General features: G+C 38.5%; 1 protein-coding gene across 4 annotated transcripts in view; it reads right to left on the minus strand.

The window, feature by feature from the left end:
- The window catches only part of TEC (tec protein tyrosine kinase), a 1,312,802-nt gene that overhangs the window by 1,223,321 nt on the left and 67,017 nt on the right, over nt 1–22,464 (minus strand). The window lies entirely within an intron of this gene.

Consider the following 22,464-nt stretch of genomic DNA (forward strand, 5'->3'; position numbering starts at 1 on the left):
TAAAATAAATTAAATGCACAGAACATAAAGCCAACAGCCTCTTAATCTTATGTGATGAGATTTATCCCAGGTACTTACGTGCAGAGACTGTGCCTCCAACTTCCTACTTTATCATTCTAACTTTGAGGTCACAGTGCCTTACAAAAAGGGAAAGGGATGCTCTGAGTTGAGCAGTTTTCCCTGGAATTCATATAATTTTTGACTGTGATGGAAAAGTATATAAATTTGCATAAACCCCCTTCAAAGAGTCACTCATTTATGAAGGATACCTTGAACAAATGAAGTTCATTCATCCCCGCTTTGAATTAGTGAATACCTGCCATCAATGCCATTTGTACCACTGAGCAATAAATGAGAATTTATTTGCTGGAGTTACATTCACAGACCTTAAAAAAGGTCTTCAATGCAATGTCCCATCCACTACCACTTGCTGAGCAATGCAATCTATACCACAATGGATGGAGTTATTCTCCAGCTATCTTACAGTCAGATTTTTGGGAGTCAGCATTTCCACATATATCTACTCCCCAAAAACTCTGACCAACAGAGTAAACAAAGGCTCAGTATCAAGGCCCCTAGTTTTCTCAGTATGTTTCAAGCTTTCATCCTTGACTGCCCAACACTCATACAGTACCTTATGTAGATGACTTAGTTTTGGTTAGAAGTCACACATTCTCCACAACACTGGCGAATTACCCAAGTATGGCCCTAGAAGTTGCAAACTGCCAGCACAAAATCAAAGATTCAGAAATAAACTCTGATAAATGTAATTCAATACATGTTTGGTACATACTAGCCAAAACCCAACGAAAGTAGCTTAAACCAACCACTTCAAACAACCTCACTGTGGAAAAAGTAACAAATCCTAAATATCTCACTGCACAGTCAGTCCCAGTACTGAATTTCTCTCATCATATGGGCCCTACTTTTGATCTAATCTCATATGTCCATGTAGCCTATTTCATTTCCATTTTCTTCACCCCAATAGCAAGGTATACTGTTGAAAGTGGGATATTTATACCACAAATCAAATTTGCATCCCCACACAACATTAACATATGCCAAGAACTTGTCTACAAAGTATGCTGTTTTGTTTATTACTGCCCTAATTATGGGCACCGCTGCATTACATTAAATGGAACTAACACTTTTCTGTTTCACCTCTACATTACCTGTTATACCTGCCATATTATACTTAAGCTTCTCAATGTACATTATTTCCTTTTCCAGCATGCATTCACAGATTTTCACAGATTTAGAGAGTTTCCATTGCATAGTCAGTAAAAAGACCACAACAGCCTTCCCAACACCCACACCACCCTCATGGGACACCTTCTACCTCCAGAAGGACAAAACAATTCAGACCTGAGATGAAGTTACAAGTGCTGAAAAGTACAGTTTTGTACCTACATAATGTAGACATGATAAATATTTCAACTCAGCAGTAGCTGCAGTAAACAAAGGATGAGAAAACAATGGTGGGTCACAGTCATAGTGTGAGCAGAAATGCAGCATGAATGAACCTTAAGAAGAGAAGGACAAACTTTGTCCCAGTAAGTAACTAATACTGAAGACACTTGAAACTAGGCTTATTAGAGAAATCAAATTCTTTTGCTGTACGAAGTTTTACATTGAGTAGATGACTGTTCTCCTGAGACAGCAGGTGTGGAATCAGGCAAGGCCATGGCCATGGAGGCTCCACAGACTTCAGTAATGGATATACCAGCTGCTGTAGAGCCAATCTGAGCTATTAATCATCTTTGGCTTGTCCTACTTGGTATAGCCAAAGGCCTATGCTGGGGTAAAAGCAAAATTCCTAAGCCCTGCAGCAATGAAGAACATCAATCTTCATAGTTTATGTCTGTTCAACACATACCAGAAGATTATTTCAGAGATTCAAAAAGCACTGAAGAATAAATTTCGGGTCTATATTAGATAATCGAGGTTTTAGGTAATCCAATACCCAAAGCTCGGCACCTAAATAGCGAAAGCTGTAAACCATGCCGCAAATTTTTTCACAGGGAAAAAAATCTGCTTGGTCAGACAAAAAAAAAATCTTTCAAACCCTAATCGAGTGGGGGGGATTCACCCACACACACACACACACACACACACACACAAAACTAAATATACCAACTCGAGATTGCTCTACAGTGGAGAAAAGGGCAGATTCCCGATAACGGCCAAGCAAATTTTTTTCCTATGAAAAAATTCCCAGAGGTAGCCATTCGCAGTTTACAGCTTCTGCTGTTTAGGTGTTGAGCTTTAAGTATTTGATTACCTAATGCTTTGACTATATGATATAGATCCTAACTTTCTCCCTTTAGCATGTCTCATATATTTGCTGAGGAAGATCAAATTCTTTTGAGTGTTTGTGGAGGCATTTCATTTTTTGGAGTCAAAGGATATCAAGGAGGGTTGGGTGCTTAATAACACTGAATGGTAAATAAAAGTCATCATGCAGGAGTGTATAACAGACAGAGCACAGAGGTAGAACTTCAACCTTGTCTTGATAGTTGAGGGTCCTTTAAGCTAGGAGCATCTGGAGTCGTTCTAGCTGCATGAGGTATTTGGACAGATGTGTGTTATCTGGCATACTGTATTCTATAACTGGTATGATCAGGGTACAGTATACAGAAATGACAACTTCTGGTGACCTGGATGAGATTAACTGGTCTATCTAGAAGAATTTCCTGACTACTGTTGCTAAGCAGTGGTCAAAGGGCAAGGAATTATCTATGAAGTTACCTAGATCTCTGACGACTGCATCAGTCTGGAGTTGGCCACTAACTATACTATAAGATATTGTCAAGATTTGCTTTTCAAATGTGAAAATGTTATACTTCTTTGCAATTAATTTAAGAATGTTTTTAATACACCATTGATCTGCATGTTTTAGCCCTTGGAAAAGTAACGCAGTACTGGATGCCGAGCAAACAACAACATTCAGCTTTAATCAGTGGCAAATTGGGTTAGCCATATACCTAGGTTATTAGTTTTCTCAATACTGAGCCCTTGGGAATGCAGTTAGTCACCTTTTTGCTTTCTGAAATGGCACCTACTACTTTAACTATATGAGTTCAATCTGTCATTAATTTGCTAATCATCTGATAAAATAAGGGTCTAGATTTATGCCTTTAAGCTTATTTACAATCCCATCTAGGAGAACAGTCATAAAGGGCATGGTCAGATCCAGGTACACTTAATAAACTGCATGGCTGTTACCTGCAGATTCAGTAACTATCTCACAGAAGTGTACTAAGTTAAGTAGCCATGTTCACCCTTTGACAAAACCATATTGTTGCAGGTCTACAGAAATATGTTTTTTTTTGAGCTATTAAACTCACACATAATATGCCGCAGTGGTTCAACGGTTAGCGTTGTCGCCTCACAGCAGGAGGTACTCCAGTTTGATTCTGTATTGCCTTCTGCGCGGAGTCTGCATGTCCTCACCGTGGTTGAGTGAATTTAAAGACATGCAGGTAGGAGCGTTCGTGTGTGGGTGTGCCTTCCTTGAAGATTGGGTGCCGGGCTGGCAACTCGACACTGTAAAAACTCACTGTCAATCATTAGTGGACCGGAGTTCCACTGTGGCGACCCCTAACCGGGAAAAGCCATATGACTGTATAAACTCACACATAATGCATTTCATGAATTTGCAAATTAGGCTTATTAGGCTGATGACTCTATAGTTCCTGGAGTCTGAGACGAGTCCCCCTTCATGAAGGTGAAAATTGCTGGCATTTTTCCATACTTCAGGAACATACCCTATGACTATGCTTACATTTAACAGTTTGAGGAGGGATTAAGACAACATTTGCCAGAATATGTTCCTTAACAATCTTAGAGCGAGAAAGAGATTCAGGAATTTGTGGAATTTCAATGACTTTGTCTGATGTGGACTTGGCACTGAATGTACCTGCAGGTATATAAACAGCATCTTTAGGATCAGAGTAGGTAATGTCATTAATAATTAATTCATAGCACTGTTGTATATAACTTTGTAATTGCTTGACATAGTTAAAGGAGTTATGATTATCTTTGGCTTCAGATGCTAATTCGAATTCATGCTCTATGATCTTCCTTATATTAACCTTTTTGCTGATTTTTTGACAGAGTGGATAGATTTTAATGTATTATAGGCCTTAATATTAAGCTTTTCTCCTTTATTATACAGCTTATTAATGATGGCATTCTGCCAAATTTGATTATTTTTATGTTTCCTAATATATTTCATTCGGATGGAATCGCTTAGTTTATGCTATTTGTCAGATGAGAGTAAAATTCTTTATCATAACTGATAGATAAGGCTAGACTGGGTCTGATAATATATAGTTCCACTAGGACTGTTTTTTTAAAGTCCTTGAATTCATTGTGGTGTATGCAGATGCTCTAAAGGAGAAGATTACTGATATGTGGTTAGATTTTACCAGAGATGACACTGCTGTAGGAGTGCAACAGGCGAAATGTTAATGAGGATGAGGTCAAGAAGAAGTTGAATCCTAGTCAAATGGATAACTAAGGAGATACCTTTTACTAAGTCTAGGAATCTTTGGATATCCCTAGCCTTTGTGATACAGTTGCACCAAATAATAGATAAATAGTTAAAATCACCCATCAAGAATATATTTTTTTCCTACAGGTAGCTCAGTACACACATTTAGACATATTATGTGGTCATCCAAGGACATAAGACAACTGATAAATTCATATTTTGTGCTGTTTAGAGTAATTTCGAGTTCAATAACATCTGCTTTTGGATCACAGGGGAATTGGAATTGAGATGATGGGATCTCTGACAAATCTGATGCTCCCCAACAATTTCCAGGATGTCTGAATGCTTGGTACATGCTGAAGCCTAGTAAGGAGGGACTGCTGTCTTTACAAAGAAACCAAGTTTCTGTTACAACACAGGTGTGAATGGGCTCCAACTCCATCTGAAGATCTGGAAACGTATTGTGAAGACTTTTGATATTGAACACAGCAACCCTGATGTGCTCTAGACTGAAATTTACTGCAAGCCTTTTTGTCATGTTGGACTGTCCAGATGGTAGACTTTACATAAAAGAGATACTAATGAGGACAGCAAGAGCTTTGGCCAGTATGCAGACTGAATGGAATAAAAGGTGCATGACATCCCTGGTGAAGCAAGCAAGACTGATAATCATCTCAGTCCAAGCTGATGCATACTGAATCCCCACAGAATAACACCATCTACTTAGCAGATTGTTAAAGCCAATTGTCATCTCTTTGTATCAATGCATCATTCTGGGCGAGGGTGGGATTCCACTCAGAGCAATAGTCTTAACCTATATCTGACACAAGCACATCAAGTACCAATGTGTCTCACTAAAGGAGCTATCATAAAGCTGCAGTCAAATTCCCGCTATCTTTTGGATTGTAAAAGTCTAGTGACCCCATGGGTCCTGGCACTAAAAAGGTAGCTGCTGTGAAGACTGGTAGAGATGGGTGAAGGCTGCCAGCCTAGTCAAATAGAATTTGGTACATAATTCTATCATTTGCAAATACTGTGAAATGTTGAACTTAAAACAATGTGGCAACATTGCCATCTGCTGTAAAGAAAGCTAAGTCAAGCATTTCTTATTGGTCCTTTGAAAATAAAATTATTTCATGACTGCTTTTGATGTTTACAATTTGGCTAGATGAAGGCTTCCTGCCTATTGTTTTAAGGCTAAAGTTAATGACCAGAATTTACATGTGGAATGTCCTTTATTGCTCTAAGTGTAAAAAAATGTAAATGCAGTTTCTGTCAGCCTGGGAACACCAGGAAAGTGTGAAATGATGTAATGTTTTAGCAGAACTGCAGTTTCAATTTAAACAGTGAGAACCAGAGATTATTAAGCATTTTTGTCTTGATATCTAACTCATCAGCACTCTGCCTGTTGTCTTATATAAGTTATCTTAGATTTGTGTTTTCTTTTAGAAAGCTAGAAATTAGAAAGTTTAGACTAAGTGATGTCAGAACTGTACTACTGAATTATTTTAAGTATTTCTGTGTGATCTCTGAACTCTTGACTAGCACTGACTGTGTAGTAGAAAGTATTGTCTTGTGGTTTTAATTATTTATTATTAAATATTTTAAAACGTTTTAACTGTGGCTGGTTTGTGCAAAGATAAGTTAAGCTCTAAGAGTAAACTGCATGTATATAAGGATCCTGTACCAGTTCACTCTAATAAGCCTTGAGACTGTTTAGTCACATCTACCAACTGGATAATAATATTGCACAGTAATAATTGGACACCCTTTTAAGGGCCTTTAGGTAGCTGATAATATTAGCTGGGTGGTGGCAGCCGGTACTACCGTATAGTCTAGGTTAAAAGGGGCACAGCTGGAGAGCCTGTACCAACCTTCCCCATTAGTGTCTGTGTGGTTGTATAACCTCTTATCTCAAAGTGTGTGTGTGTCAGCTACTTGGGCAGGGACACAAAGCACTGGCTGGACAGAGAGGGTGCTGGAGATTTTAGCTCGCCCAGCTTGGCGGAGAACTGGACCCTATAGCTGTGCCAGTGGGGAGTTTTATTGGGAATCTGGGGAGCAGGGGAGCGACCAGCCCCGGACTGACTGTGATCTCTGTGTTCTCTTAAGGAAAATTGCACTTTACTGTGTGTATTTGTTATCCTTTCTTCTCATATGGTGTTAGTGGTGAGGATTGAGGCTTCTTGACTGCTGGGCCAGGGCACAGACATCACAGCTGCCATGTGGATTTTGTCCATTCTAATGAGTGTGTAGAGTTTGTGGGCCCGAAAATGGATTCAGCAATTAGGATGTTTCTACGTGGACAGGCAGACTTAGTGGCAGTGTAAGGTTTGCAGGCTGTGGCCTCATGACTTATTGAGATATGTGAGTTTGGTAGAGCTGTGTTAGTAGGCTCTTTAATTCTGATTCTTGAAGGCTTGAGGATTGATTTTTTACAGCCATAGAGTATGTTAGTTTAGTGTAATCTTGTGAAGGTGTTGGTGAGGTTATGTGCTGCTACGTGATAATCTGTGTATGTAACAGGTTGGTCACCAGGTTATACAGATAATTACACCTCTCAAACTATGACATGATGGTCCGCTAGTACTTCATTGTCAGTGAACATAAGGCATTTCCTACACTGTCTTAGAATGCCAGGTGTAACGATTGTAATGATGCTAGCAATAGAAGGGATACAAGCATACTGGGCTTCCATGATTACCAGATGGTTCAAATTATCAAGGTCAACAATGATATTCTAACCCAGTTCAGTCAGTACACAGAGAAGATACACTGGGTAGATGAACTGTGCTGTGGAGGAAATGTACTGCATTGGGCAAAGACACACTAACACTGATGCATTTTACATTTTAAGCAGCTTATCAGATCCAGCTAATCATCTTCACCAGGGTTACTTAAAATAATCTATATTTCACTACTGTCTTCTCACTTCAGGTAAAGCATTTTCTGCTACTGACTGCACCCTTTGGAACCAAGTATAACACAGTAATCTACTTTTGCATCATACATATAGCGTTACTTGCCTACTACAGAGAAAAACTAATAAGAAAAAAACTTCCAAAAACGCCTGGTTTAGGGTTTAAGTTTCAGCAAATCCAAGAACTTGCACATCTTATGTACATACATCTTTACCTACATATCTTTGTCAGAGGAGAAGTTACTATATATAGAACTGTGTAGTCAAAAGTAGAATTTCTAACCTTTGCTCACAACTGTTAAAACTTCCCTTGAATTACTTTCACTGCACTTTCTCTACTACTGTAGCTTGCAACACCACACCTTAGGAAGGAAAATTGTCCAACGCAATAATTTCACTGATTAGTTACCAAAATATTAACTTTATTTGTACAGCTGATGAGGTCAAAATAAATTCCTAATTACTAATACTAAGAAATATCAAAATTAGGAAGTGGTTAGTGGGAAATTAAAATATTGCTGGCTTTCAGTAGCGGTCTCTGTTTAGCAAAACAATTACAATGTAAGAAAAAAAACATGTAAGAACTCCAAAAATTACTTAGGGGGTTTAAAATGTTTCATTTTAGTCTTTGTAAGACAGTTATCAGTTGTTCACATCATGACATGGCCTGACTAAATAGCTATGTTGCACTTTATAGGCCATATGGCCATACACTACAAAAGTATGTGCCCTGTCCTCACAAGCAACAGACACACACACACCCACCACACACACACACACACACACACACACACACACACACACACACACACACACACACACACACACACACACACACACACACACACACACAGTCCTCAAAGACTATGCAAGCCTCTCCCTCTATATATATATATATATATATATATATATATATATATATATATCTATGATCTATGATCCTATCCTTAAAAATTGAATTGCACATTCATGGCATTCATAAAGCTGAGCCTGTTCTTGAGAATGACAAAATGTTGAATCACCAGAGAAGGCTCTACCGTGGATCTTACAGGGGGCAAACAGTGTTTTGGAATATTTTTATGGTTAGCTAAAAATTAGTCAACTAAATCTAGTCGATGAATCCTGTATACTGACCAAAACTGATCAGTTATTTGTGTTGCGCACACACACACACACACACACACACACACACACACACACACACACACAAATTTATCTTGACTTGCTTGAGTTCTTTTGTCTTGTTCTGTAGTTGCTTAAGTGCAGTTTGTTCAAGATGTCTTGCTGCTGGTTCACTGCCTATTGTCGTGATGTGTGAGGACTGGCAGTGTAGAGCTTAATGATGCTTTCAGTCGACAGACAGCGGAGAAACGCAATCACACCTTTCAAGGTTAAAAAATTACTCATTATTCAAAACAGGCTGATCTCACAGTGAGAATATATACATAGGGATAGAAAGTGTTTATATGAGAATGTCAGAATAAGAATAAGAAACATCATGTTCTTGACCATGTATATTATATGCTTACATTCCATATCGGATTGTCTGACATATTAAAAGCCTGGCAGGTTAAAAAGAATGCAAACCAAACTGTGTGTGAAGTTTATTAAATATTTTATCTGCATATGTGGTATACATTTTACATTGTATAAGGCCAAAACAATGGCATAATTACACACCAAGAGTAGATATGCAAACTAGCTTTATTTTATTTATTTTAATCGTACACCACATGCACTTATAATGTGAGAGCGCGGTTGTGAACTGCAGTCTTTTTTTCACTTTTCTCCACTGCTGTGTGACCATGGAGTTGGTATATGTAAGTTGTCAGTTTTGTATGTGCATACATGTCTAAGCATTATCAAGTTATGCTTCAGAGCAGAGGGCATGTGATCAGTGACTGATGCAGAGGAGCAATAATTCATGTGATACAATACAGCACCATTTGAGCTGTTATTTTCGGTCATTATTATTAGTTTTATGTATTTAGTGTTCATAAAACTGTATGAAATACTTAACCTTCCATTTTTTCCATGTGTTTTGCTCAGACTCAAGTAATGATTCCACACATTTTTTTTAGGTATGGAATACAGTCTGTTCAGTTTACTTGCTTAATGGTCTTGTTACCCTTTCAAATGAGTCTAAACTTAGTTCACATTAATATGCACGCAGAAAAAAGCCATGTGCAACTTTACAGATCTTTTTGTATAATGGTATGGGAAAACAATGAGATTGGCATTTGCTAAAAAGAAGTGAGATCACAGTACTGGAAAGAAAGGCATTTTGTTTGAGAGTGGTAACTGCAGACTACACTTTAAAATGCTGTATTAGATTCAAATCTGCAAGCTTTTTCATTAAATGGGCATTCGTTTTTCAAAAGTACTTTCTTTTGATCTGTCTTTGTCAAGGTTAAGTATTTCTTATCTTTTTACTCTCAGTATAAGAGTATTTAACTCTTCCTGCTTTCTTCATTGCTGTTGCCATGGAAACCAGCCTTGGTAGGCAGGTCAGCAGAATACATGATGTGTCAGCATTCCAAGAAAGAATGCACTTCACTGAGTGCAAAGTTCACAGAGATGCAATAAAGTGGTTGGCAAGCAAAAATGTTTCTTCTGAGGAACAATACAATGCATGGAGAAGATTGTAAAGCAGCAGTCAAGAAACCAGATGTAAAAAAAATGTGCAAATAACTAGTGTTTTAATTTATGTGCATAGGCAGCACACCTCCCAACCTCTAAAAGCAAGGAAATTGGACAAAGCCATACATAATGGGGGACAAAGGCCCCAAAATAGTGACAGTTTTAAATACTGCTCTTACAACTTAGAAAGTTAATAGATTAACAGATTTTGCATTAGCATGCATTTTCTGAAGAGTATAAAGTCTGAAACTCAAATGACTGCCATTATTTTCTGATTTCAATCCTCAATAAGTTGCCAATGATTTTCCAGAAAACCAAAATTTTAAGAGGAACAGACCAAAAATATGAAGCAAAAATCTGAACACTCTGCAAAAACCTGGACAGTTGAGAGGTATGACCAAGGAAACGGTCATTATTAAAGAAACAATGAAATGTTGCTGTAATAGTTCTTTTCACTTTTAGCAGTTATTTTCAAGGTAATTTTATGATAGGTCTGTCTTAAGATTTTGTTTACTATGTGAAGTTAATAGCCGTGTGAATGTTGTGAAACTAGCTTGCATGTACCTAGTAGTGAACCAAACTTGTCGGGTGAAACTGTAGAGCACTTGCCCCACATTAAGTACTGATCCAGAATTGTAGTGACAAGGTTATTCAGAATTCAGTACTGTTCAGTAACTATCTACAAGTTCCTCCCTAGTATATAAGTAGCAAGACAGACAACTTGGTAAAATAGACAAACAGATGGACACACAGACACGACAGACATTTTGCTGCGGGTTCCTTAATGGAGTCTGATACTGCTGTTATTTCCCCCCTTAAACCTAGCACAGTTTAAAAAAAGAAAGTGTTGGAGGGGATTAAGGGTGGGGTACCAGTGCCCTTTATAAACAGAATTAATGAAAAAGCATAAGAGTTACATCTGCCCAACATATCTCATTGTATTTTTGCTGCGAAGCAACAAGTGAACCAATCACCATTATCTGTCAAATGACATGACAGCTTTCAAACTGTGCTACTGCTGTATGATATGACAGGTATGAGGTAACATTAAATTGGTCCACTCTTCTGCAGTAATGCTCTTTGTAACATATAGACAGTGTACTGATTACAATTCAGAAAGGGGGAAAATAATCTCTCTATATCTACTACCTTACCATTATTATTAAGCCTAGCAGGAATGTCAAGCAAAACTTCAGAAATAAATATGCTGGCTGTGGGAAATAGAATGAAATGACCAACAGCCAGCTCTCCAATCCCAGGAGAGGGTCTGGGGAAACCCAATGATTGTGCAACATCTGGTGGAGATCAGGAGCCTCACGGGTTATCTCTTGATAATGCAAGGGATGACAAAATTGTCCTGACGCCACTGCACTATCCACTTTCACAACCAGGCTAAGTCACCAGCCACAATGTGAATGACTGCTCCATGCCTCCATGTTTACACCTCCTCAAGGTGCCAGGAGCCCACCAGGCAAAGGATTACATCCTGAATACCCAGAAAGATCAACAGAGGATAGAAAAACAAGAAAGACCAGGGGACAACATGATTCCACATAGAGATGGGACCATATAAAAAAAATGTCAAGCAAGGTTCCGTAATTCTGTTTCATTAGGTATGAAAAGTTTTAAACTGCAGTTTAATAAAAGCAAATGAAGTTGTATCATAAACTATTGCATCACAGTTTATCAAAATACAGAACAAGCCATCACAGCAATAAGAACTACTAAAGACTATTAAAATTATTTGAATTGCTATGACTGAAGTGACTTAGACATGTTTTTTTTTTTCAGCAAATTAGGACGTGAAACTCAGAGCTAGGATTATGACTTATTATATGGACCTCCACAATACACAATTCATAATGCTGATAGGAAATATTTTTGTGTTTTATTTTCTCGTTAAGGACAGCTTGATTTTCTGACATTTTAGAGCTTAGTCTGTCTCTTTGACATCTGAAAAAATATACACATGCTACTACATTTCTCTGCTAACTGTAGCCATTGAATATGTGCGTTCCCTTTAAATACATAGTATCAAGTCAATATTGCAGGAATAATACCTTACTGTGAATATACTATAAAATGCTGTATTACAGAAATTGCACCACAAGTGTCATTGGTTTGGAGGAATTAATTTTCTTTTCCCATAATACTTTGCTAATATAAATGCAGAACCCCACAACATTGACTTGGAGTGTGGCCATATGGATTAAAGTGAAAATTAAACATCATGAAAGTACAATATATACTTGTTGTTTATAAAACATACTAGAATCCAATTTATAAACCCCAAGAGATAATGAAATTCAGTTAAAACATGTGTAAAGATGTCTAATAAACTAAGAAAACAAGAGTACAGCTTAGAAGGAGTGTCAGGAATCCCAGCAAATAAACAGACAGGGGTCCGTGCTCACTAATACTGAGCAACAAGCAGTAAATGGAAGACTGATTAAATTCACATGGCATGGAACATAGTGAAATATTCACATACGGTGCCGGGATAGGATTATTTTTTCACCTTCTTTCTGTGGATGGCCACATGATTTACAGTGTACTGTGCAGTAGTTTGCATGTTCTGTCACAAATCCATAATTATGGCAGCCACACATTTCCAGTGTTTTACTCATTAATAAGTTTGGCTGTCTTAACCTAGAAAAGTTTGTTATAAAGTCATTCTAATCTGGTGCTGAATTCCTTTCAAAGTAGATATTATTTGTAGTGCAGCTCTGTGATTACGCTGATTGTCATCATTTGTGGATCTCAACAGGAACATTTTTACCCACTTCGTTTCTAGAAAAAGTATGTTCCAGCAGCACCAGCAGCTGCATTTTGTATGCTTTCCTCAAAGAAAATGGATTTATAAAACCAGATGAAAATATATCGAACAGTTTAGTATTTATACCCGTTTCTGTGATCAAAAATTCCCATGGCATAATCCTATATTAGGTCTGTACATCATTTTGCAGAGTGCAGCACAGAGCTGCTGATATGCACTCCATCAAATGTATAACAATTAAAGTCTATGTGACAACGAACATGAATTATTTTTATAAAACTATTGTTCTCGAGTATCAGCAGATTTTGAGTGAGATTAAGAAGTGTTTACTTTGTAGCAAAGAAACACTGAAATGTGCATGTCTGTAGGTAAATATAACACACACACACACACACACACACACACACACACACACACACACACACCCAATCATATGAATGTATATTTCCACATCTGTACACACCTATACCCTCACACTCATGTTGACATATCATTTTACTGAAATAATACTTTTACCACTCATCTAAGTAGAACATTCTCATGTCCAGAGTTTTCATGGAAAACAACCGGAATTGTGCAAAAACACACAGGACTGCAAAAAAAAAAAGACAGGCAAGAAATCTGATATGAATGAAAGGCTCCCCACTAAGTGCCAGCATGCCAAAATGAAGACTTGGAATGCAAGAGATGAGTGAATCTCAAACATCACTTTTCTCCTTAAAAAAAAAAAAAAAAAAAAAAAAGTTTAAACAGTGGATAAGCCTCTCATACCCACCAAACTTAGGGTCTATATTATAACATCGAAATCTACAAAGATTGAATGTTATAATATCGAACCCTAAACACCGAAATCTGCAAACATCGAACAGTCAGAATAGCAAATTTTTTCCCAGGGAAAAAAAATTGCTATTCCGAGAAACATACACACAACACAAACACACACAAAAAACAGCAATCCACACACATACACTTAAAATCCTACACCTAAACCTAAACTAAACTTTACATACACTACTAGCTATCCACTTACCTTAACCCGACCCTAACCCTAAGATCCGTCACTACCGCACACTCACTTCACCCGCGCCCTAGCCCTAACCCGCCCACTAACCCTAACCTACACACAACCGCACACTTACCTGACCCGCGCCCAAACCCTAACTCATTTAACTCGCCCCCTAACCTACACACAATCGCACACTTACCTGACCCGCACCCTAACACTAACGTCCTCATAAATGCACACTTACCTGACCGGTTCCCTAACCCTAACTCTCCTAACCCACCCCCTAACCTACACACAATCTCACACTTACGTGAACCCGACACGTAACTCTCCAACATATAGAACGCTGAAAACAGCGAAGCCACAGCAACGGCCCACCGAATTCTTTCCCTGAGAAAGAATTTGGTGTACTGCACCTTCGCTGTTTTCAGCATTCGACATTATGGGTTCGATATTATAACATTCGATGTTATAATATAGACCCCAAACTTATTCATACTAACTCTGAGACTGCAAGTGAATATTCCAAGAAATGGCCATCTCACACTTACTAAGTGAAGCTCTAGCTTGTCCCAAAGCTTCAGATGGTTACTTACTGAAATACATATGGAAACAGTGGTGGATTATAACAGGGTGATTTGGGTGGCTACCTGTGGACCACAGCTCTGAGGGGCCCACCAGCCCAGTCACTGTGTTGCCTTTGACACTACATAAGATTTTATAGTATATCTATTTATCTAGCTCTTTTCACCACAGTTTTGCTGTGGGTAAGCTGCTTTATTTATTTATTTTTTTACATGCTGCACACTATTACACAGCATTGGTCAATGGAGCAAGAGTTCCAAAACATAATGGGAGCAGCAGGTCACACTCCAAGAGTAAGAAACCTCCTGCTCATGTTAATATTTCACAATTAGAAGTTGATACAGGAAGTACCAGAATCCACACAAAATAATAAGATTTTTTTTAACTCATTAAATTATATTAATAGCGTATGCTTCCAATTTAAGCACAAACTGGTAAGCCATGTCATACATTAACAATTGTTTCTGTTGCTGCCTGCATGGTATTGTTAGTGACTCATTTTTCTGTTGCTATCTAGAAACATTAAAACAGTACGCTTACTTCATGTAATACTGCTGTCAGCACTAATTTCAGACCAATGGTTAGTAAGCAAATTATTACTATAACGAGGATGAGGTGAAGGAGACATCTGCCCTGGAGCAAACCATATTTCTAACTGCCCAGTTTGGCAGAACATTTTTGGCTCATTTTTTTTCTGGTAAATTTCTAAGGATTGCAGTCAGTTAATACTGCCAGACAATATTGTTTCATATTTCTGATTGATCAGAAAGTTGATTCAAATCATGTTGTTCTATTTAAGTTTCTGAATTAATTAAGAGGTTTTGGCTTTGTCTAGGACTCTTGAGCAAATACATTGAGAGGTATGGTGTAAAGTAACTATTAAGGGGTGCAATCAGCAGTGCTTAATAATTGTCGATTAGGCAGTTAAATTGTTAAGTAACACTCACACTGACTGACGGTCATTAAACACCAATTGAATACCTTACTATCTATACAGATAACAGATTAAACTGTAGCAAGAAAGTTATAGTACGCTCTTTGCTATAGGTTAGCAGCTTAAAAGACACAGTTTCCTTTTTTTCTCAACTTTGTTTATCCAGAGTTTGGGAATCATACCTCTGTTCCTGATTTCTCTTCATATTTTTGCCATGTTATTTATAAAATTATTGATTTCCTGGTAAATTACTGAGGATTATAGTCACAGTCAGTCAATAATGACAGTCGTCAGAGTTTCATGCTTTTATTGTTCAGAAAATGCATGTTGACACAAAACCTTTTGTTCTTTTATCTTTGTGTGTGAATTAGAATAATATTTTAAAAATGTCCTGGTTTTGGGTTTTTGCTCCCCAATTAGTTTTGTCTTTGTTCAGAACTGGAAGAAATATGGTTTGTGTTGAGGAGTGCGCCATCATGGGACTGCCTGCACACTTCTCCTGTCCCTGATTTTGGGCTCCGAATTTAGTTCTGTTCCTCCTTATCTCTCATTAAACTGGTGATCTGAGAGAAAATGTGGTGGACTGCACTTAAAAAATAATGACCGTTATAGATGTCTTTTACTTCAGAAAATACATTTTAATTCACAATCCCTTATTCTGTCAACTTCTTAAAAGTTTCGCTAATTATCCCTTATTATTTCTGGACTGATACTGATTCTGGAGGTAAGAGGTTGAGCATTATGCTGTCCAGGGTGCCAACTTGAGTTACCTACAGCTGAACCACTGACTATCCAAAGCAAACTAGACATGTACTGCTCGTGTTGTTTACATGCCAGATGGGTGGGTTAGTTTCATGTATATAGGTTTACATATATAAAGATATAATATAGATAAATTTCTACTGGCTACAGTAGTTTGATGGGATGATGACATTATTTATAGATTCATAGGTAGATACTAGGTTATCTGCCCTCGGGCATTTATAAGCCTAGCCAGAGTGTATTTGGCTTCCGCCTCCCTATTTGATTAGCCCACTGTGCCTCTGTAAAGTAGGTCACATAAGGTACCCTTTTAAGATTAGTTTACTGCACCTCTGTCTAGCAGGGACACAGAAGAGATCCCAGGGGTGAATTTGCGATTTCCCATCCATTTTAAATAGTTTCATTTCTTTTAGTGATCACACTTGTTTGTAGTTTTGTTTTTGCTTGGCATTTTATTTTTTCAAATGGCTGACTCAGTCATCAGACTTGGCTTGGCTGCCTTTCATGACTGCCATCACTGCTATCTGTGGTTGTTCACAAGCTGTTGGAAAAGCCAAGATTGTGTATTTTCTGCATACCTCTTAACTACACTTCATTATGAGGGATGGTACTCATTTTACATCTTACAGTCCATGTTCTATGCTGTTCTGCATTAAAAGGCTGTGGCAGTTGATGCAAAGGGTTAAGGCAGAGAGCTGTAGTTCCTGTGGTGCAGGGTTTGACTCTTTCAGCTCTCATTTACTGTGTGACCTTGGGGGCAACTGGGAAGTTGGGCTAGGCTCTTCAGTGGTCCACTGGCCTGTAAGCCTAGTAACTAACAATAAACACATTCAGTGTCAAGAAAAGTTTTTAACTAATATGCAAAATAAATTCATTGTTATGAAATGTTTTTAACAATATGCACTGCAAATAATAATAAATCATGTTAATTCATCAAAAGACTTTTATAAGTATAATGCAGCATATCTCAGCTAACCTGCAAGCTTCCGAGTTGAAGCTGTTAGCAAGCTGCTACCAAGTACTGCACATTTTGTCCATTTGTTCCACATACTCACACTTCATGATCTGTACTTGGACACTGACACAGTGTCAGTAACACATAGACACAAAGACACCCACAGTATATATACCCATATACATATACTGGTGGTGTATAAAGACTCACCTCAGGCTTTGTCCCTACCAAATGGCACACTGCTACAGTCATCCCTCTCCATAAAGAAGGAGTGACTACAGACCCTGGGAACTATCACCCCATTAGCCTGACTAGTCTGATATGCAAAGCTATGGAACGCATCATCATGGACCTAATAAACAAGGATATAGGGAATCTCCAAACTCTGGATCTCACATACAGTTTGGTTTTGTGAAGGGTAGATCATGTCTGCTCAACCTGGTTGACTTCTTTGAGTCAGTCACCAGAGCTGTGGATGAAGGCAAGGTGGTTCATACAGCCTACCTTGACATGGCCAAGGCCTTTGATACCATTCCCCATGCAGGAACCATAGATAAACTCACTAAGCTAGGCATCAACCCCTATATCACTAGGTGGGTTGCAAATAGGCTCACAGATAGAACCCACAGTGTGAAAGTAGCTGACTCCAAGTCAGACTGCCGACCAGACACAAGTGGAGTGTCACAGGGTTCAGTCCTGGGTCCCCTCCTGTTTGGTATCTACTTCTCTGAAGTCCAGGCAACACGAAAGTTCACAGATGATTGCAAGTTGGGAGCTATTATTAACTCTCCAAGTGATGTTGACATCCTACAGAAAGCCCTCACTGAGACCAACGACTGGTATCAGAACCATGGCCTTAAGCTCAATGCCAAAAACTGCATCATCATCCCCTTTGGGAAAAACCTGATTCCCATGAATTACCACATCAATGGTACTCCACAAGGTGTTATAAGAGATCTGGGAACACAGGTTGACAGCAACCTCTCTTTTGACCATCACATTGCCACTGTGGTCAGAAAGTCCTTCTATGTGGCACATCTCATTACTAAGGGTTTTGCATCCAGGAAGAAAGAGGTTATTGTCTCCCTCTACTCTTCCCTCATTAGGCCAATTATCGAGTACAAGGCCCCATTTGGCATGTACCTCACTAGACACCTGCAACAACTGGAGAGGCTGCAAAAGTACTTGCCCTATATGGACAGACTCAAAAAACTCCAACCATTCTCTGTCTCATATCGCCTACTTAGAGGTGATCTCTGCTTGACTTACAAAGCCATGTCTGATCCAGCTCTGTTAGAAATAATACATCTAAATAAATCCCAATCCTTCTGCACCACACGCTCCAGAGACCTCAACCTCATTACCACAATCAACAGAACAAACTGGAGGGACAGGTTCATAACCCAGAGACTGCCCATGCTATGGAATACACTTCCCATACATGTCAAACAGAGCACCTCACTGTTCCTCTTCAAGATAAATCTTGATGAGTTGATGGGAAATAGAAAATTCACCCCGGGGATCACTCCAGTGGCTCTACTCGACAGAGGCACTGGGAACTAAGGTCGGGTGGCAAGATGCCAGTGTAATCCTATGGGCTAGGCTTGTAAAGACTCCAGGGCCATTACTCTAGTACACACCTATGAACATATCAGCTCCACTGGCCATTTCCTTACTTACCTACTGCAGGGGAAGGGGCATAGCCTATATCTACAAATCTTCTCAGTCATAGCAGGGCCGGTTCATAAAACTTTCTGCCCCAGTTGCCATAACTGCTGATGAACTGTCAGTAACATAGTATGCTATTGAAGAATTCTAGTACTGCAGCCACTCCCATTGGCTGGAGCTAGGTTGAATCACTTTGTTAGGAGTGTACAAAGTTTGACTATAGCAGTACACTTGTATGTACAAAAACACAACTCCAGATGTGCTATTGTATCACATGGTGTTTCCCCATCCTACTGGGATTGTCATTCTAGGGAACAGTGATGGTGTCATCAGCTATGTTATGTTCAGAAATACAATCATCATATCTTGGCAGTTGGGTGCCATGCTGCTTTGTTTACGATATGTTGTCCACTATTACACCACTGGAGCTTCTCTTCCTTAATCCACAAAGTAGTCTGTCATTCACGTATTCTCAGTCATTTACTATATTGTGTAACCCTCACTGCATGCCACCTTTGTACAAGGGACTCAAAGTATGCATTTGGGTATATTATTAGACTATAGCATAGTCTAAGTAAGTGCTATGAATTGCATAGGGCATGGTGTACAATGTTTATGTATAGCACTCAGACAGAAAGAGAAAGACAGAGAATCCAATGCCATGTAAGACTGATGTGCAGAAGACAATCAAAACAAAGTCTCATAATGAGGCAAATAAAGCCAACTTTCTCATAAAGGTAAATGAAGTCTATAGACACACTGCAAAACAAAAGGATCTTAAGAAATCATACCAGAATACTAAGATTTTACAAAATGGAAGGAATATGTGCAGTGAGACAGAAAAAAGTGTGAAAGCTGTATTTATGTGCATTATTTAACATGGATACATTTTTAAACTTTGGACTTTGCAGCTCCTCTGTTTAGTTTAAGTTATTTTCACTACTAGCTCCCTTTTTACTGTCCTATCTCCTCTACACTCTAATCCACACTACATTTTAACTGCTTCTTTTCTACTTCTACCTTGTTTAACTTTTATGTCTCCTCCCCTCCACACCCCCATTTTCATCTAATCTTCTTGACTTTAGGATTCATATCTTTTGATATTGTATGATGCAGGATAGTGACTTGTAAATAGGCTTCAGGGCTTTGTTTTCTTTCTATTGCCTGCATAACAGTTACATGTTATGTTACCATGTTTTCTGCATATATTACTGTTAATGAGTTTGTGTACATATGCTGTCCCTATTGTTTTGTGCCTTTGTGGCTTTGGTTATGTCTGAAGAGGGTCCTTGGGCCAGTGTGTACTTATCTTACTAACAAATATGAAAAATATAATAACTATAATTAAATAAATCACAAAAAAGAGAAGTGGAAGCCACTTAATTGAAAAGAGACAATTCTCTGTTTTGAAGAAAATATTTTGAAGCGGGAGTTGATAACAGTATCAGCATATAAAAATGAGTTCAGAGTTAACGCTTTACTTTACAGGTACACAAAATAATGTCATACAGACTAATGAAGTATCACTTTAAGGGCTTGCTTATGCACGGTTTGTTGGTTTAAATTAGGCATTATTATATCATGGCTTAAAATATATCTTATATCTAGCAGCAAATGTATCTATTTTTTTTTTCTTTTTACTCTGGTAAATTGCTTGAATATTTTGAATATTCTGAAACAAAGCCATCATTGTAAGCTTTAAAAAAATGTCCTTATGAACGGTACTGCTAATATCTTTATAACCTCTGCTCAAAGTCAGTTTCACATTTTTTTAAAATTATACTACAGAGATATTTTCCCCGGACTTTTATTTTACCACTCCTTTTGAATGCACTGATCTGCTTTCCAACAAACTTATCACTGACAAAGTCACTAAGCCCTGTGGGTTGTCAGGATAACTTACTATGTGAAGCAAGCCTCTGCACAGTCACTGAATAACAAAGCTGTCCAGACAGTAAATAACATCTGCAGAATGCTGCATCTGACATTTAATTATATCAGACTGGCTTGTAACTCTCAATAAAACATGTTGCAATTTGTTTAGGGGTGGGGGGTCAGTGCCAACAGCAGAAGCATGGCAGTTTCTTATAGTACAACAGCTAAGAAGATACCATATGTGTGGAGTGTATGGAAACGAATGGGGCAATCATGTATAATATTGATAAGTGATAGCCCTGAATAAGTCTAGCATGATTCCATGTATTAGGGGACATACAGAGTAATATCAGGTATTTTTGGCTTCTTGCATAGGTGACATCTGAGAGTAGTGTGGCAATCTGCAGATTTTTCAGATGGTACAGCAATCTGCACTTTTTTTAGTCAGCACCGTGCTCTCATCAGTTTTAACATCAGCTGTTTTCCACTATGGGATTAGGTTCCTTCAGTACAATCATTACAATTCAATGGTGGTACTTATGGTTAGAAAATGCAATCATAACAAAAACTATGCAACAAGAAATAACTTTTACTGCATTCCCTCAGCTTTCAATAATTTTTGTTGCATTTTATGACATGCATTGCACTCGAACACTGTCACTTTTAACAATATGACCACACTATATTTTATATCTGTGAAAAATACATTTTTAATGATATGAAACCATTTCAGGTGAAAATGGCTTGAAAAATGTTTATTAGCGGGCTAACTTGATGGATTTTAAAAGAATAATGCCTAAATAAAATCAACTGCGGTGGTGGTGGTGCTGCGGTATAGCGTTGTTGCCTCACAGTAAGACATTGTCCTGTTCGATTCTCAGCTACAGCGTCTTCTGTGTGGAGACATGCGTGAATGGGCGCACCTTCGTTGAAGGTAGTGCGTCAGGGCCAGCAACTCGGCACGTAAAAATCTACTGCCAATCATTAGCGGACCAGAGTTCTGCTGTGGCGACCCCTAACTGGGAAAAGCCGAAACATACAACGACAACACAACAATGCCTAAATAAAATATGGATACTTGTTCATGGGTTGAGGAAGTGCATGCTTTAGTGGGCCCTACACTATTAGTGTACGTACAGTATGTTTATTTGCATGAGGATGAGCAGCAGTGCAGACACATGAGACTTTTGTACTCACAGTGATAAATAAGGATACAGTTTTATTCTGTTTTCTTAGTCTTCTGGTCAAGGTCATGGAAAGGCCAATAATGATGAAAAATCCGTGCACATGGGGATGCTCCTAAATATCAACCACAGGCTCTAAATGTGGCCACCGAATGCCACATTCCTTGTGAAAGCTACTGATCATGTTCTCATAGCTATAACATTTTGAGAAACACTGCAATGTATTTCTGGATTTTTTTTTTTTTTTTACTGCAAACCACTATATGCTGCATGGCAAGGTCCACAGGCTCTTTACACGGACTGCACTACTCAGGTAGAACCTGACTGCTGTTTAATGGGGCAATTTTGAGATGTTAAATCATCCGCTGAGCTGTATTCTCTAGTGCCTTTGATGTTTTCCTTGGTCTTGTTTTGACCACTGTCACAACACTCCACTTGGAAAACAGTGCATTACGCAGAGCATACAGTCTTCTACCTGTCTGCCGGTAACCTACACTTGGTACCTCACCTGTAGCAAACAAAGTTTCAAATTATTGAAATCGCCCTGCCGCTAACCAATCCAAAACGAAAGCAGTCCTATGCGACACAAGTGGCTTCTAAGTCAGTACATAGTAAACTTCGCAAGACTTCCCATGTGCTTATACTCTCACAATAATATGGTCTC

Source organism: Protopterus annectens, chromosome 2.part0 (genome assembly GCF_019279795.1).
Source record: "Protopterus annectens isolate FY-2018-M chromosome 2.part0, PAN1.0, whole genome shotgun sequence".
Lineage (NCBI taxonomy): Eukaryota > Metazoa > Chordata > Ceratodontiformes > Protopteridae > Protopterus > Protopterus annectens.